The 15,233-nt window shown below is 41.5% G+C and overlaps 1 long non-coding RNA gene across 1 annotated transcript in view; it reads left to right on the forward strand.

Annotated features, from left to right (window-relative positions):
• Nucleotides 1–14,981: 14,981 nt before the first annotated feature.
• The window catches only part of LOC142142729 (uncharacterized), a 66,975-nt gene continuing 66,723 nt past the window's right edge, over nt 14,982–15,233 (forward strand). The window contains exon 1 of the long non-coding RNA XR_012689302.1: nt 14,982–15,146. This is a non-coding gene — a long non-coding RNA (uncharacterized LOC142142729). The remainder of the gene's footprint in view (nt 15,147–15,233) is intronic.

Raw genomic sequence — 15,233 nt, forward strand, 5'->3', positions numbered from 1 at the left:
ACAATAGCATTTTGGCAGTTGTCATTAATTGGAATATTGCAATCTGCTGGCACCTATGTTCATCCTCAGGGCTAATTAAGGTGGATTAAGCACACTATATTTTAGTACCCTGTAGTCAGTAAGACTTTCATATACTGTTTACCACTTATAATTATCTGGTGCCTCAAGTGTTGCTGATCTAATTAAGTTGTGTATGCATCATTCATTTTAGAAATCTCCAGCATAATTAGAAACTGAGAACTCAACTTTTATGTGGAATTCTCCCTTCAGAAATCTCTCAGGTGTTGAGAGTTTGTGTGAAAAAACCCACATCTTTAAACCTAATTACCTGATATACTGTCATTATTGATGGGGGATTCTGATGCCTTCTGTAATCCAAATGTATGCATTTTTCTGTACCAGGTCCCTGTGCTCTAACTTAGTTAAAGTGCCCTCTGTGAGCAGGCAGCCTTTTTGTGAGCTTAACCAATATTCATGAGTATGCATCCTATTAATTCACTAGCCACTAGTGATGTTCCTGAGGCATGAGGCACAACTCTGGACTGCACTGATTGCTTCCGAGGTTACAGATGTTGCTAATGGAGGTCAGGTATTCACAACATGTCATCAGGAAGTCATTTATGAAGCTAAAGAAGACCGAGGTGCAATGTAGAATCAGCATTGGTCCTTCTGTGCACCCCAAGTTGTGCAAGTGCATAAAAGAGCACATCATTTAAGGAGAAAGATGGCAGCACTTCTGGAGCAGCAGAAGTTTGCATAGTCTGAGGGTAGGAGTTGGGCTTTCCTTTTGTAGTGAAAAATGGGATATCAGTATGTGCTTTAAGATTATTGAAATGATTGAAACAGAATAAAAATATCTTGTTTTTTTGCTGTGTGGAGGGAAACGGGACTATTTTCACTAAAAATAAACCCACACAAACAGCGCTGAAAAAATAATATAATATTAGATTTGCATTGGTCCCAAACATACACAATAAGGGATGCTATCTCTCAAACCTCAGTTATTATAAAGTATTTTCATATTTAATAAAAAAAATACACATCAAGTAACATAAAAATTCCACATACATAAAAAACAAATCAAGTAAGTTAAAAAGGAACCCCATCTCTCAGTTGGACTACTGTAACCTTCTCCTTACTGGCCTCCCCCACTCTCATCTCACTCCTCTTCGATCTATACTGAATGCCGCTGCTAGACTTATCTTCCTTTCTCGCTGCTTCACATCTGTCTCCTCTCTCTATCAAGCTCTTCATGGGCTCCCATTCCTTTTCAAGCTCCACACCCTCAAATACAAGGCACTCACCAACTCCATTGCTCTCTACATCTCCAACCTCATCTCTTTTCACACTTCATCTCGCCCACTGCGATTGGCCAACAATTGTTGCCTCTCCTACCCTCCAATTAACTCTTCTCAATCACCTATTCAAGACTTCTCCAACGCTGCTCCCCTCCATTGGAACGATACCCCTTGTTCTATCAGAACATCCCAAAATCTGAGCAGTTACTAACGGGCATTTAAAGCCCACCTTTTCTTAAAAGCCATCCGCCTAACTACCCACCGTGTCACTTCTTCCCCTTCCTTCCTCCATCTCGCTCTAAGTGACCCTGTCCCCATTTCATCCTTGTGTCTTTGGTTTGTCCACCCTTCCCTTTAGATTGTAAGCTCCTCTGAGCAGGGCCTTCTCTCCTCTTGTTTCCATCACTTTTAACTTTGCTCTCCAGGTACTCTCCAGGTACTTTATGCTGAATTATATGAGTTTTAAACTTGCATAATGTAGTCCTCATTATCTGGGTGGCTTCTCCATGCTGTGAAGGCATTAGTCACTTTTTAATGCCTCTGATTGTGTAGACTGAAGAGGCTCCTCACAGTGCTGTCTGCTCAGAGGCTCCCCAAAGTGCTGTCTGCTCAGAGGCTCCTCACAGTGCTGTCCGCTCAGAGGCTTCTCACAGTGCTGTCCACTCAGAGGCTTCTCACAGTGCTGTTCGCTCAGAGGCTTCTCACAGTGCTGTTCGTTCAGAGGCTTCTCACGGTGCTGTCCGCTCAGAGGCTCCTTACAGTGCTGTCATCCCAGTTGGAGATTCCAGCTCTGCCGTCCCAGTCAGGGACTCCTGCACTGCCGTCCCGGTTGGGGACTCTTCAGAGTCTGCTGTCCAGCCAGATCCTCCAGAGGTCTCTTATGAATCTTCAGACCCTCCTCCAGCCTACTTTGATGGAGACCTGAAACAATTTTCTTTAGACCTTCAACTCTGTATGAAACAATTTGAATAATCTCCAGTATATTTCTCTGACCAATTTAACCAAGTTGGTACTATTATCATGAGTTTCAGAGGGAAGCCAAAAACTTTGGCCTTCTCACTTCTTGATTCTGATGATCTCATTACCCACATCACCATGGACTTTGTTAATGCAGACCAGAGAAAAGTATATCCCACATTATATATGGTACCAGCTGCTTGGCAATAAGCCCGTGCTCGGTATATCCCCTATTGTATGTGGTACCAGCTGCATGGCAATATAAATGCCAATATATGTATACAAAACAAAAAGACAGTTGTCAGCGCTTATCCTTCACACTGCATATCTGTGTGTGTCTAGCAAAATGAAAACATGAGGTATTAGTTCATATTTTGATCAAAAGATTTAAGCCTGCATCCCAACGTCAAGGGAACCTCATTATATGTAGGTCCTACACTGACCTATATGCTTTAAAAACCATTAAAATGCAGTTAAAATCAGATGTACTCACCTCCCAAGTATAGGGGGTTACATCTAGCAAGGGCTGGCTTGCTAGCGACACCCAAATGTGCCTTATATAGGCTTAATGGACAGCTGCTATGACAAAAAGGCAATATTTTGAAACAGGGATAATTCAGCTGAATCCATATGGGACCATTGTGAACAAATGCTTAATGCTGAAATTCATATTATATTTCTGTGATCGAATACTCTTATCCATATTAAAACTCAGACCATCTGATACAGTTACTGCACTTATGCGGATTACCGCTGATGTCAGAGTGGAACTTTTCCTCAGCTTCACTTGTACAGCACGGACAGCTGAGAGGTGCGCACCTCATACCGAGAAAGTTGGCAAATTGTCATCTGAAGCTCTCGGTTTGAAACCAGCATTACGGAGGCTTTTCGTACATATCCTCATTAAGAACCTCTACTTTTTTGTCTGAAGGTATTTTTGGAAACATTGAGAGTTCCGTTGAACAAGAGAGACATCTGCGGAAATTTTTCCCTATATAGGTCATTGAGCCTGTGCACTAGTTTTATGTGAAATATTGGTACTTTTTAACTGTTTCTTTATACAAAGTAAATACTAGTTTATACCTACAATTGCTTCTTTTGTTTGTTGATTATTATTATATCGATACTAGGTCATCTCATGCGCAATCTGTTTCCTTGTATCAATCTATGTTAACCTTGCTGTGTCACAAATGGCTATTTTTACATTATATATTGTAACAAAGGGAGGCATTTATCTGACAAGATGCAGAGAAAACATACAAGCAGAATAAAACATTGGCGCAGTTATGCACCTAGATTGAGATTAAACCAGGTAAAAACTTATGTGTAGTTTAAAGTATTGTTAACTTACATGATTTCCTCCCAGCACACAGACAGGGTGTGTCTGTTGGTGCAAACAGAGCCAGTGATGGGTGTTCTGTCTTCACTATAATCTTCTCTTTAGCCTGAATATAATCAGACAGACAGCATAACCACTCCTACTTCAATGTTGTTTATTCAAATAGTAAAGAATGTTATAATTCAAGTGGTAAAACTGTAATACAGAAATAAGGAAATACATTTACAACATGAACAAATGTATTGTAATGCAAACATGAAAACACATGGCAAAAATGCATAACTAGGGAGCAATCTTACCATTGATGCTGTGCTAAGGGGAGAAATATACTGCACCTCTTGCTTCTAGCATGTAATATCTAAATTGGAGACATGTAGCTACCCATGGTGCATTGGTAACTAAACTACAGAGGCTCTGAGAGTTCAATTTAAGTTAATACCTCGCTGACCACTAGATGGAGTTTACACAGAATACATACATATGTAAATACATAACTGCTGAAGGCATAACAATGGGTGTTTTCTCTTAAAGAGAATGTGGGTGTGTCACCTGCCCATCAAGCTAGGGCTTTCGGAGGAGTATCATCCATAAAAGCTTGTTTGTGTCATTTGTGCACTGAGACCAACGCTGGGGAAGCTGGCTGGTCTTGAGAGAGCTAAGCTATGTCTAGCTAGCGTTTAGGGTCTCCAAGAATTGCTGTGAAATCTGTAAGGTGTCAAAACATTTACCATCCTGACAATAAAACTACATAAAAAGGAAGAAGTTGTTCGCGTGTGCTTCTGCAGTAGCGGGCTCTTGCCACAAGTGGTTTCAGGAGTGGTATGCTCCGGGAAGCAAGTTTTCACTACCCAACCCGCGCAGACGTCAATATGGAGGAAGTACTGAGAATCCTCGTAAATGTGGCCGCTGCGCAGCAAGAGCAGCAAGCTCAGATGCTACGAGTCACTGAGGCACAGGTGGAAAACACAAGGCTCTTAAGAGAAGAGTTAAGCCAGGTGAGGCATGACAGAAATGAACCACCTGGTCCGTTCTGCACAAAATGTCACCAGCTGATGACGTAGAAGCATATCTGGTGTCTTTTGAGAGACTTGCAAAAAGGGCAAAATGGCCTCCTAAAGATTGGGCTGTGAGACGGGCGCCATATCTGATTGTGAAGCTCAACAAGCTAATATGGATCTAGATGAGGACCGGGCCTCTGATTATTTGTGCCTAAAGTCTGAGATATTGGCTTGCATTGGAGTTTCCAGGCCAGGCCGAGCCCAGCGCTATCACCAATGGCGCTATGATAAAGAAAAACCAGTCAGAGCGCAAGTGACTGAGCTTTCTAAAATTTTAAAGAAATGGCTGCAGCCTGAGGAGAATTCGCCTTCTCGGATTATTGAAGTTCTGGCGATAGATCACTGCATCCGGGGGCTGAACTGCGATTTGCAAAGGTGGGTGCTACAATCAGACCCACAATCTTATGAAGAGCTTGCCACCGTGGTAGAAAGGTTTTGAGCGCTACAGCAAATGACTAACGAACCTGCATTTGTGCCAAAGCCGCTGCCACGCCAAAAGCCAGGTTTGACAATCCTTGCTACAGGGCCCAATGGCAAAACTGCTACGGACAGAGGGCCAGGTGCAAAGCTGTCTAATCTGAAGTGTTTTGAATGTAGTGAGCCAGGCCACTTTAAGGCAGAGTGTCCTAAACTACAGGAACCCATAGACTGTTCCGTGGCACATATTGGGCCTGCATTTCCAAGCTGTTTTACCATGAGTCCCACATCAGGAAGTCCTTGTTTGTTCCAGGTGACTGTGCTAATCAATCAAAACCTTGTTCTGGCCTTGGTTGACTCGGGGAGTGAACTCTCATTGGTTTCCAGCTCTGCCTTACCCGAAACCATAACTTCTCGGTTGCCCAAGGTGAAGGTTCTTTGCGTACATGGCACGACAGAGAAGTATGAAAGAACAATACTACCAGTCACACTCAAAGACAAAACTGTTATGGTGGTAGCTGCCATAGCACCTAAACTCCCATATCCACTCATTTTGGGGCGAGACTTTTTACTGTTTAATGATGTCCTCGGTGAGCGGATCCGGCCGGACATGCCGGCAACTGATGCAACGGTCGGAAGCCCGGTCTTAAAGGAACCGCCTAAGAATCCACAACATCTGGACATCGTTCTTTGGGAACCACCAAACCGGAATGCCATCCTGGGAGTCACAGCAGGAGTTCCACAAAAGCATCCACCTGCGGTGAAACATGGACAGTCCAAACTAGCATTGGTTGGTGATGTCGCAGATGAGCCCACCCCGCCTGTCAGTGAGGATACGGACTGGTCCGCAATACCAATTTTGTTTCCTCTGCAGGACTTTGCTCGAGACCAACTTAATGATGCCACTTTGGAACCTGCCTTTAAAAGTGTGACTGAGGTAAATGGGGTAGCGAAAGCCGCCCAGCCTGCAGAAGGTACACCATATTTTATTGTTAAAAATAATTTCCTGTATAGAGTTGCTAATGTACAGGGGGAAAAAGTAGAACAATTAATGGTTCCTCAGGTCCATGTACCCCTAGTGTTAAAAGCAGCACACACACATGTCTGTGGGGGACACCTAGGGGAGGATAAAACACGGGAACGAGTTCTGATTAGGTTTTACTGGCCCAATGTACACATGGCAGTGAAAAAGTATTGCTGGTCCTGTCCCATTTGTCAGAGAACCTGTCCCAAACCCATGTACAGGGCACCCCTCATTCCAATACCAATAGTACAAGTTCACTTTGAACAGATAGCTATGGACCTTGTGGGACCACTGGAAAAATCCACACGTGGGCACCAAAATATACTAGTGGTGCTTGACTATGCAACCAGGTATCCAGAGGCAATTCCCCTACGAAACATAAAGTCCAGCACCATAGCTAGAGAACTTGTATTGATGTTTACGTGCTTGGGAATACCCAAAGAAATTCTCACAGATCAGGGTACTTCATTCATGTCTAAACTGATGAAGGACATGTGCCAGTTGCTAGGGGTTACGGCACTTCACACCTTTGTATACCATCCACAAACAGATGGCTTGGTGGAACGCTTTAACCGCACATTAAAGCACATGCTCAGGAAAGCAGTGGCTCAAGAGAAAAAAAATTGGGACATTCTTATTCCCTATTTGATGTTTGCCATCCGTGAGGTACCTCAAGCTTCAACATGATTTAGTCCCTTTGAGTTATTGTTTGGGAGACAGCCCAGGGGTATCTTGGATATGTTAAAAGAAGGGTGGGAGCAGCAAGGTCCCAGGGAGCCAAATCTGGTACAATTTGTGTCCCAAATGTATGAGAGGCTAGGAAAGATAGGGCCCATTGTGCAGCAACATGTAAAAGAGGCTCAGGAACGACAGAGAAAAAGTTATGACAAAAGTGCTGTTGTTCGATCTTTCAAGCCTGGGGACAAGGTCCTAGTCCTGATTCCCACCCAGGAAAGCAAACTTTTCGCCCATTGGCAGGGTCCATATGAAGTTCTAGAGGCTGTCGGTCCTGTCAATTACAGAGTCCGCCAGTTAGGTAGGAGAAGGGAGGAGCAAATATATCATGTTAACCTCCTTAAACCTTGGCATGATGAGGAAACCTCTCCTCAGGTAGTGAGCACTGCCATTGAAAAGTCTAAAGTGCCCATACAGCCAGCTTTGTCCATTCAGCAGAGACAACAGACTGAAGAAATGATTTGCCGGAACAGGGATGTCTTCTCTTCCATTCCTGGGCGCACTACCTTAATCGAACACGACATTGTCACTGTGCCATGAGTCATTGTAAAGCAGAAGCCGTATCGTATTCCAGAAGCTAGACGGGTGGACATGAGAAAGGAGATCGAGAAGATGCTCTAGTTAGATGTGATTGAAGAGTCCACTAGTGAGTGGAATAGTCCCATTGTGCTTGTCCCGAAACCCAATGGGACAGTTAGGTTCTGCAATGACTTTAGGCGCCTAAACAGTATGTCACAGTTTGATGCCTATCCGATGCCATGTGTGGATGAACTAGTGGAAAATCTTGCTGGTAGCAATTATTTGACAACCCTTGATCTAACAAAGGGTTATTGGCAAGTTCCCCTGACTTCCATGGCCAAGCCAAAGATAGCATTTTCCACCCCTGATGGTCTCTATCAATATAAAGTCCTACCCTTTGGGTTGCATGGGGCACCTGCCACCTTCCAAAGGGCCATGAATAAATTGCTACGACCTCACACAGCTTATGCAGCCATTTACCTGGACGGTATAGTGATTGATACCCCAGACTGGGGATCACATTTAGCCAAAGTTGAGGCGGTCTTAGCTTCATTAAGGTCAGCAGGGTTAACAGCTAACCCAGAGAAATGTGCCATAGCCATGAGAGAAGCCAAATATTTGGGGTACGTTGTTGGTCGAGGGCGTGTAAAACCCCAGCTAGACAAAGTGGAGGCAGTCAAAAATTGGGCAAGACCAGAAAAAAAGTCGCAGTTTAGAACCTTATTAGGCTTAGTAGGTTACTACAGGCGGTTTGTAAGCCACTTCGCCACTAGAGCTGCTCCACTTACGGACATGTTAAAAAAAAGTTGTCCAGATAGATTAACCTGGTCTGATTCTGCAGAAACCGCCTGGTCTGATCTTCGGTTAGCTCTTTGTTCCTCCCCAGTTCTACAAGCACCGGATTTTCCCCGGAGGTTCTTCCTCCAAACTGATGCTTCTGGTGTTGGCTTAGGTGCAGTCTTGTCACAGGAGAAGAATGGAGTAGAAAATCCTGTCCTGTACCTAAGTCGTAAGTTGCTTCCAAGAGAACAAAAATACGCCACTGTGGAGAAAGAATGACTCGCCATAAAATGGGCTACAGAAGCTCTGCGCTATTATCTCCTAGGCAGAGAGTTCACCTTAATAACAGACCATGCACCATTGAGATGGATGCAGAACAACCGGGAGGTAAATGCCAAGGTAACCCGCTGGTTCTTGGCACTGCAACCTTTCAAGTTCTCAGTAGAACATAGACCTGGGATTCTGCACAAGAATGCAGATGCATTGTCACGAAAATATGCGCTCCTCACGAAGTCCGCGTCCCCCTACTTGGAGATGCTAGGGGGAAGGATATGTAACAAAGGGAGGCATTTATCTGACAAGATGCAGAGAAAACATACAAGCAGAATAAAACATTGACGCAGTTATGCACCTAGGGTGAGATTAAACCAGATAAAAACTTATGTGTAGTTTAAAGTTTTGTTAACTTACATGATTTCCTCTCAGCAAACAGACAGGGTGTGTCTGTTGGTGCAAACAGAGCCAGTGATGGGCATTTTCTCTTAAAGAGAAGGTGGGTGTGTCACCTGCCCATCAAGCTAGGGCTGGGAGAGGAGTATCATGCATAAAAGCTTGTTTGTGTAATTTGTGCACTGAGACCAACGCTGGGGAAGCTGGCTGGTCTTGAGAGAGCTGAGCTATGTCTAGCTAGCGTTTAGGGTCTCCAAGAATTGCTGTGAAATCTGTAAGGTGTCAAAACATTTACCATCCTGACAATAAAACTACATAAAAAGGAAGAAGTTGTTCGCGTGTGCTTCTGCAGTAGCGGGCTTTTGCCACAATATATATAAATATATATATATATATATATCTACTATATAAATGCCTAGTGGCGTGTGTGGAAAAAAAAAACCAAGCTGCAGCGCCACCTGCTGGGCAGAGTTATACACTGACCTATATATTTCTTGAAGGAGAAGTGACAGTTGGGAGTGGTTGGTGGTTGTCGGGGGTGACAGTGGGGAGTTTTTAACACCTTAAGTAGCTTGATTTGACTAGAATGCATGAGTATCATGCACGGGTTAACTGACCTACTAAATTCTTAGTGTGTGTGGAAAAAACACCTCAAAAAGGGCTGAAATTTGGTATACTGACATTATTGACGAGTTGAGGGGTCAAACTCATTTTCGTGAGGTAATTTTACCTCATGAACACACATGTGTACAGTTGCGGATCCAGGGGGGTGCGATCGGGGCAATCGCCCCCCCCCCCCCCCCCTAGCAGGGGTTTGCTGCCGACGGCTGCACAGAATGTGCAGGTCCGTTTGGCAGTGACAGTGTGCTGCCCGGGTGCTCTGATTGTGTTTTAAAACAATCAGAGCAGCCGGGCAGCACACTGTCCCTGCCTGTCACTGCCAAGCGGACCTGCACATACTGTGCAGCCCCCGGCAGCCTCAGAAGTCGGAAAGAGGGCGGGGCCTAAATCGCCCCGCCCTAACATCCCACCGGGGAACAAACATTTTCTAGATCCGCCCCTGCATGTCTAGCGGCGTGTGTTAGTGTGTGTGTCTGTGTAAAAAACTATTTTCTCAGAAAGGGCTAATCCGAATGACCTGAAATTTGGTATACTGACATTATTTGACAAAAAAATGCATGAGTATCATGCACGGGTTAACTTGTATATATATAAATGCCTAGTGGCGTGTGTGGAAAAAAAAAAAAAAAAAAAGCTGCAGCGCTACCTGCTGGGCAGAGTTATACACTGACCTATATATTTCTTGAAGGAGAAGTGACAGTTGGGAGTGGTTGGTGGTTGCCGGGGGTGACAGTGGGGAGTTTTTAACACCTTAAGTAGCTTGATGAAGGATGTGGCGATGAAGATGAAGGATGAGCTGATGGAGAAAAATGATGAGGTGGTGACATGTGGACAAAACCACGTTAAAAAAGGGCGCTTGCGTCGGGAAGTAGCGCTCTTCCCCTGAGGAGGCCTGGGCTAGGCCCAAATGCATGACAAGAACCTTTTTAACACCTTAAGTAGCTTGATTTGACTAGAATGCATGAGTATCATGCACGGGTTAACTTGTATGTATGTATATATATATATATATATATATATATATATATATATATATATATTTAAAACGGGTCTCAGGCTACAATATAATGTTTTACAGTATTTTTACTTTTGAACTCTTTGGCTTACCATGCCCCTCCGTACAAATCAATTCTGGAGACATAGGGCCTGTTTCATTAAGGAAGGTAAAAGTAAAAGTAAAGCAAAAAATGCAGTAACTTTGCTCCCTGGCAAAAACATGTTCATTGGAAGGGGAGCTAAAATTAAAATGTGGGGACAGATTTATAGTTGGGGAAGGGCAAGTTTTAGATCAACTTTAAATTTTAGTGTATAAATAAAGCTATCAAGTATTTGTGCGCTACATGAAAAAATAGCCAGTATTTATCTTATAAGCAATATAAAAAACTAATTTGCACCCCTTTCATTGTAACATGGTTTTGTCCAGGTAAAAACAAATTTTTTGCTTTACTTTCATTAATGAATCAGGCCCATAATATTTATATACAGTATATTAATACACAGCACTACATTATAAATTGCAAAATGTACTCTGAACAGACATTATTTCTGTTCTGTAAACAGTTTGATGCTAGGTCAGGCGAATTGTTTCCCATTGTGCAACTTTGTTTAATGAGCTTTTGCTCACATCTTTTTACATACAATAACGGACTAGTTAAAAAATAAGAACACAAGTGATGAACACTTGTAATTAAGTGATATTTTGTGTTAAAAGCTCTGTGTTAAATAATATACAATATAGTATAAATAAATAATAAATACCCAGTGCAGCTTTCACTTCCAAAAAGGATTTAAAATACTATATAATCTGATAAAAAATTATTTTGAATCGGATGGGATTTTTATCGGGCTGAGCAGTAAATACTATCATTGACTGCATTGAACTGCAGGTGCAATTAAAGATAAGAGTTGGTTTGGCAAATTTTTAGTTTCTAGAAATATATGTGCTTTTTGGCAAGTGTGTTGGTTCATGAAGGTCAGGCCTGGAAAAAGTTTCTGACTAGGATAAGTTTGTTTTTAAAAACTTTTTTAAACAACCAATTCTATTACAATGTCAAAGATCCAGTACATAAATATGGTTTGTTACCTGTTATGTACTCAATCAATTATGTCTGCTGATGTGATAATAATTTACAATAATTTGTTGTGCTGATTACACTGCTATTATAAATAAAGAGAATTAAAAAGTGTAAGCAATCACAAACTGAGCTAATGTTGTATATGAAATAATTTGTATACACTTAAAATGTCTTTTTAAAAAGCATTTTAACATGTGAACCAATTCTGAATCAATTCTCCAAAAATAGAACTATTGCCACCAGAGTGGATCTGTGGCAATCGGAATGTGGTCAATGTTTTTAACACATAAAGCAGTCATTCATTCAGCAGCCATGCCAAAGAACTTCATCTATAGAGGAGATTCATACCAGGGTTACTGAACAATTCATAAACAAAAAAACGCAATAAGAAAACATCCGGATTTGGAAACATAACACAAAGGGGGTTGGGGTTAGTTACCCCTCATGGCTCATGGAAATTTATTATCAACGGCCAATTTCATACTGGGCAGCATGGTGGCTTAGTGGTTAGCACTTCTGCCTCAACACTGGTGTCATGAGTTTGATTCCAGACCATGGCCTTATCTGTGTGGAATTTGTATGCTCTCCTTGTGTTTGCGTGGGTTTCCTCCGGGTGCTCTGGTTTTATCCCACACCCCAAAAACATACTTATAGGTTAATTGGCTGCTATAAAATTGACCTTAGTCTCTCTCTCTCTCTCTCTCTCTCTCTCTCAACTTAGACTGTAAGCTCTAATGGGGCAGGGACTAATGTGAGTGAGTTCTCTGTACAGCGCTGCGGAATTAATGGCGCTATATAAATAACTGGTGATGATGATGATGATGACACTATGCAATAAAAATTCTTGAAAAAGTTTGGGAGGAAAAATGTATGTCCTGGGTCCAAAAGGTCATGTAAAATCACTGTAAAACAGAAACAAGAGAAATTTGAGTGTTTTTATTATTGGTGGGCAAAAAGTTGGGGGCCCAGATGTTTTCAGGCACATTAGAGCCATGATTCAGCGCTGAATTTGCTCTGAACCTAGTTTTGCTCTATGTCAGTTGCAGATTATATAAATAGGTGTTTAACCAATGAACTCAGAAAAATATTTAAGTGTTTCATCACACTGCAGGTCTTTATCATTACTTTTTAAAAGACACCAATTCAATTTGTAAAGTTATGGCCCCTTCAAGGTACATAGCCTGTATTGCTCTGTTGATTTTACATTGAATAAATATTTAACCACGTTGGTAAAAATAGAAGAGATTCTTTCCCCACCCCAATTGTTGATTTCCTCTGCCAAATTTGTTTCCCCCTCCCCTTTGTTTGCTATCTGAGCTGTCAAAATATAATATAACTAAATGTCAACATGACTTTAAAACAACAGCTGTTTAGAAGCATAACCTTTATTTACCATTTTGCCTAAATCCCTGTTTCTTTACTTACTGTACAGGTGACTTAATTATGTTACATCAATTTCTGATTTAAGGTGAAACTTTAAAAACAAATCAATAGAAAAACATCCAAGACCGAACTTGTCTCTACATCTAATGAACACCCAAGAGAAGTAAAAGACAGGAGCTTAATGACCTAGGGTGCTTAAGAACTTTCTGAAAACTTCATCACATAGAGACAAGACAAATACAGATACTGCAGACACTGTAGAAAGAAGCAGAAGTGATTCTAACAGATTGATTTAAAACCAAATAAACAATACTTAATAAAATGTTAAACTGCAATAAATGCACAATCACCTGTTCTAACTACTTACATTCACCATATCTTTTAACGTAAAGGGAGTATGTCTATTTAACAACATGAGTTAGTTAATATTCAGTAAACGTAATTCTGCAATTAGAGACTATTTCCTTTGCATGTTTGCAGTTATCAGTGAAATTTGAATATGATTGTTGTTTTATGTAGAGCTGTTAGTTTACACCACAATGGTCCTACATCAGACTGACTGAAGTTTTACATCACTACTCTGTGCTGTTGGGATCCATGTGTCTTGCACTATTTAATGCTCAGTCTGTGGCTACCTCTATTCTCCTCCAAACACCATGACTCTGTTCTTGTTACATGCAGCACTGCTCTTGCTAACATAAACATGAGTAGATAAATCACCACATCCTGCAAGATCAGCACATACTTCTCCTAAAATAGTATGTGCTGCTGTGAGCTCTCTCATGATCTGATTGGCTAGTGAAACCTGGGGGCATGCAGATAGGCAAGAGATTTTTATTTATTACAAAACTCTGACCCTAGTAACTTTAAAAATGTCTGTCGCAGCGTATCTGCTTTTATAGGGTGTTTGCTTCTATTGATGAATAGACCCCTAAGACTCATCAATGCAAAAGTGTAGAGCAAATGCAGTTTCAGTACAGCATATGCCTATATACGTGCAAATGCTCCCATTTTATCTGGAAGCGCTTGCAGGACAAGATGGCAGTGTAGGCAATGGGGTGCAAAATTTGTCACTTTTGGATTCAATGAGATGGTAGAATTGATCTTGTTCTATACTGGCTACAGACTAGACTCATTAATGCAACTACTTATGTACCTACATTTAAAATAATATTCTTTTTTGCGGGGCAGAGGTATTTGAGTGAAATATGTGTGCATTTAGGGGACATTTTCTGTTTCCCAGGAAAGAACACAAAGAGAAAATGTGTTTTTTTACATTTTTTGAGGTATCGGAGATTGAGCCTCATAAAATACTTTTGAAGAGATGGCATTTCATTCTTTCAGGCTCACTTTAATGGGAACACACAGTTTTAGGTACACTTAAACCGAAAACATATTCAAATGGATGTAGCCACTTTCCTTACAGTTGGGGTAAGCATAGCAATTGTAGTGCATAGCTTCATTTTTGGGAGCTTGATGAATGTGGGGTGGCTACACTGCCAGCTCTTTATTATATACTGTAAATAGGTTTACCAAACATTTCAATAACCCAATTATTGTAATCATATTTCTACATTTAGCACACACATCAATTGGAAAAGTTTCTTACCACTTGTGTGCTAGACAAATTTTCAAAAGCATAGGGATGCAGTACATATCAGCTGCCTGTGAGCCACATCTCAAATGCATGTGCTAAATCATAGTGTTTGTACATGCGGTTAGAGCTCTTTCTGTTTTTTCACCCAAAGGTATTCTGCTTTAAAAATATGCAATCAGATCTGAAAATAATATATATACTTGATAAGATAGATATTCAAGGGTTTAAAGACTGTCTAGAAAAGTACTTAAATATCAAACTTTTTAACACATGTCATTATGGTCTATGAGCTTTTACTGCTAGAGTGAAACTTCAAATGGAAGCTTTTATTCCTTAGCAAGAACATAAAATGTGATCTTCACTCAAAGGGAACAACTTAATCATTTCTAACACACTGGGCCTGAATGAACGTCTATAATACAAAATTCTGCAGTACAAGTGAAGCGCTGGAAGACACGGACGTCTGCACATGCGCATTAGCGAACAGTAGTCAACCAGGAACTACAATCCCCGGTTTGCACTGAGCTTCTGTCGGAGGATTCAGTAAGAGCTTGCGGAAGGGGGAGGGGCTAAGGTGGGAGAGGAATGACTTTAAAACTGGCAGTTGGAATGCAGCAGTTGAAAGAGAAGAAGAAGTATGGAAGAGAGTAAGAAAACACAGAGCTGACTAAGAAGTGAGTGTTCCCCTGTACTATTGCTTGGGAGCAAAAGAGAGGGAGCAGAGAGGCAGGACACACTCTGTGAGAGTACTAGAAGTCTGA

Source organism: Mixophyes fleayi, chromosome 3, assembly GCF_038048845.1.
Source record: "Mixophyes fleayi isolate aMixFle1 chromosome 3, aMixFle1.hap1, whole genome shotgun sequence".
Taxonomy (NCBI): Eukaryota; Metazoa; Chordata; class Amphibia; order Anura; family Limnodynastidae; genus Mixophyes; species Mixophyes fleayi.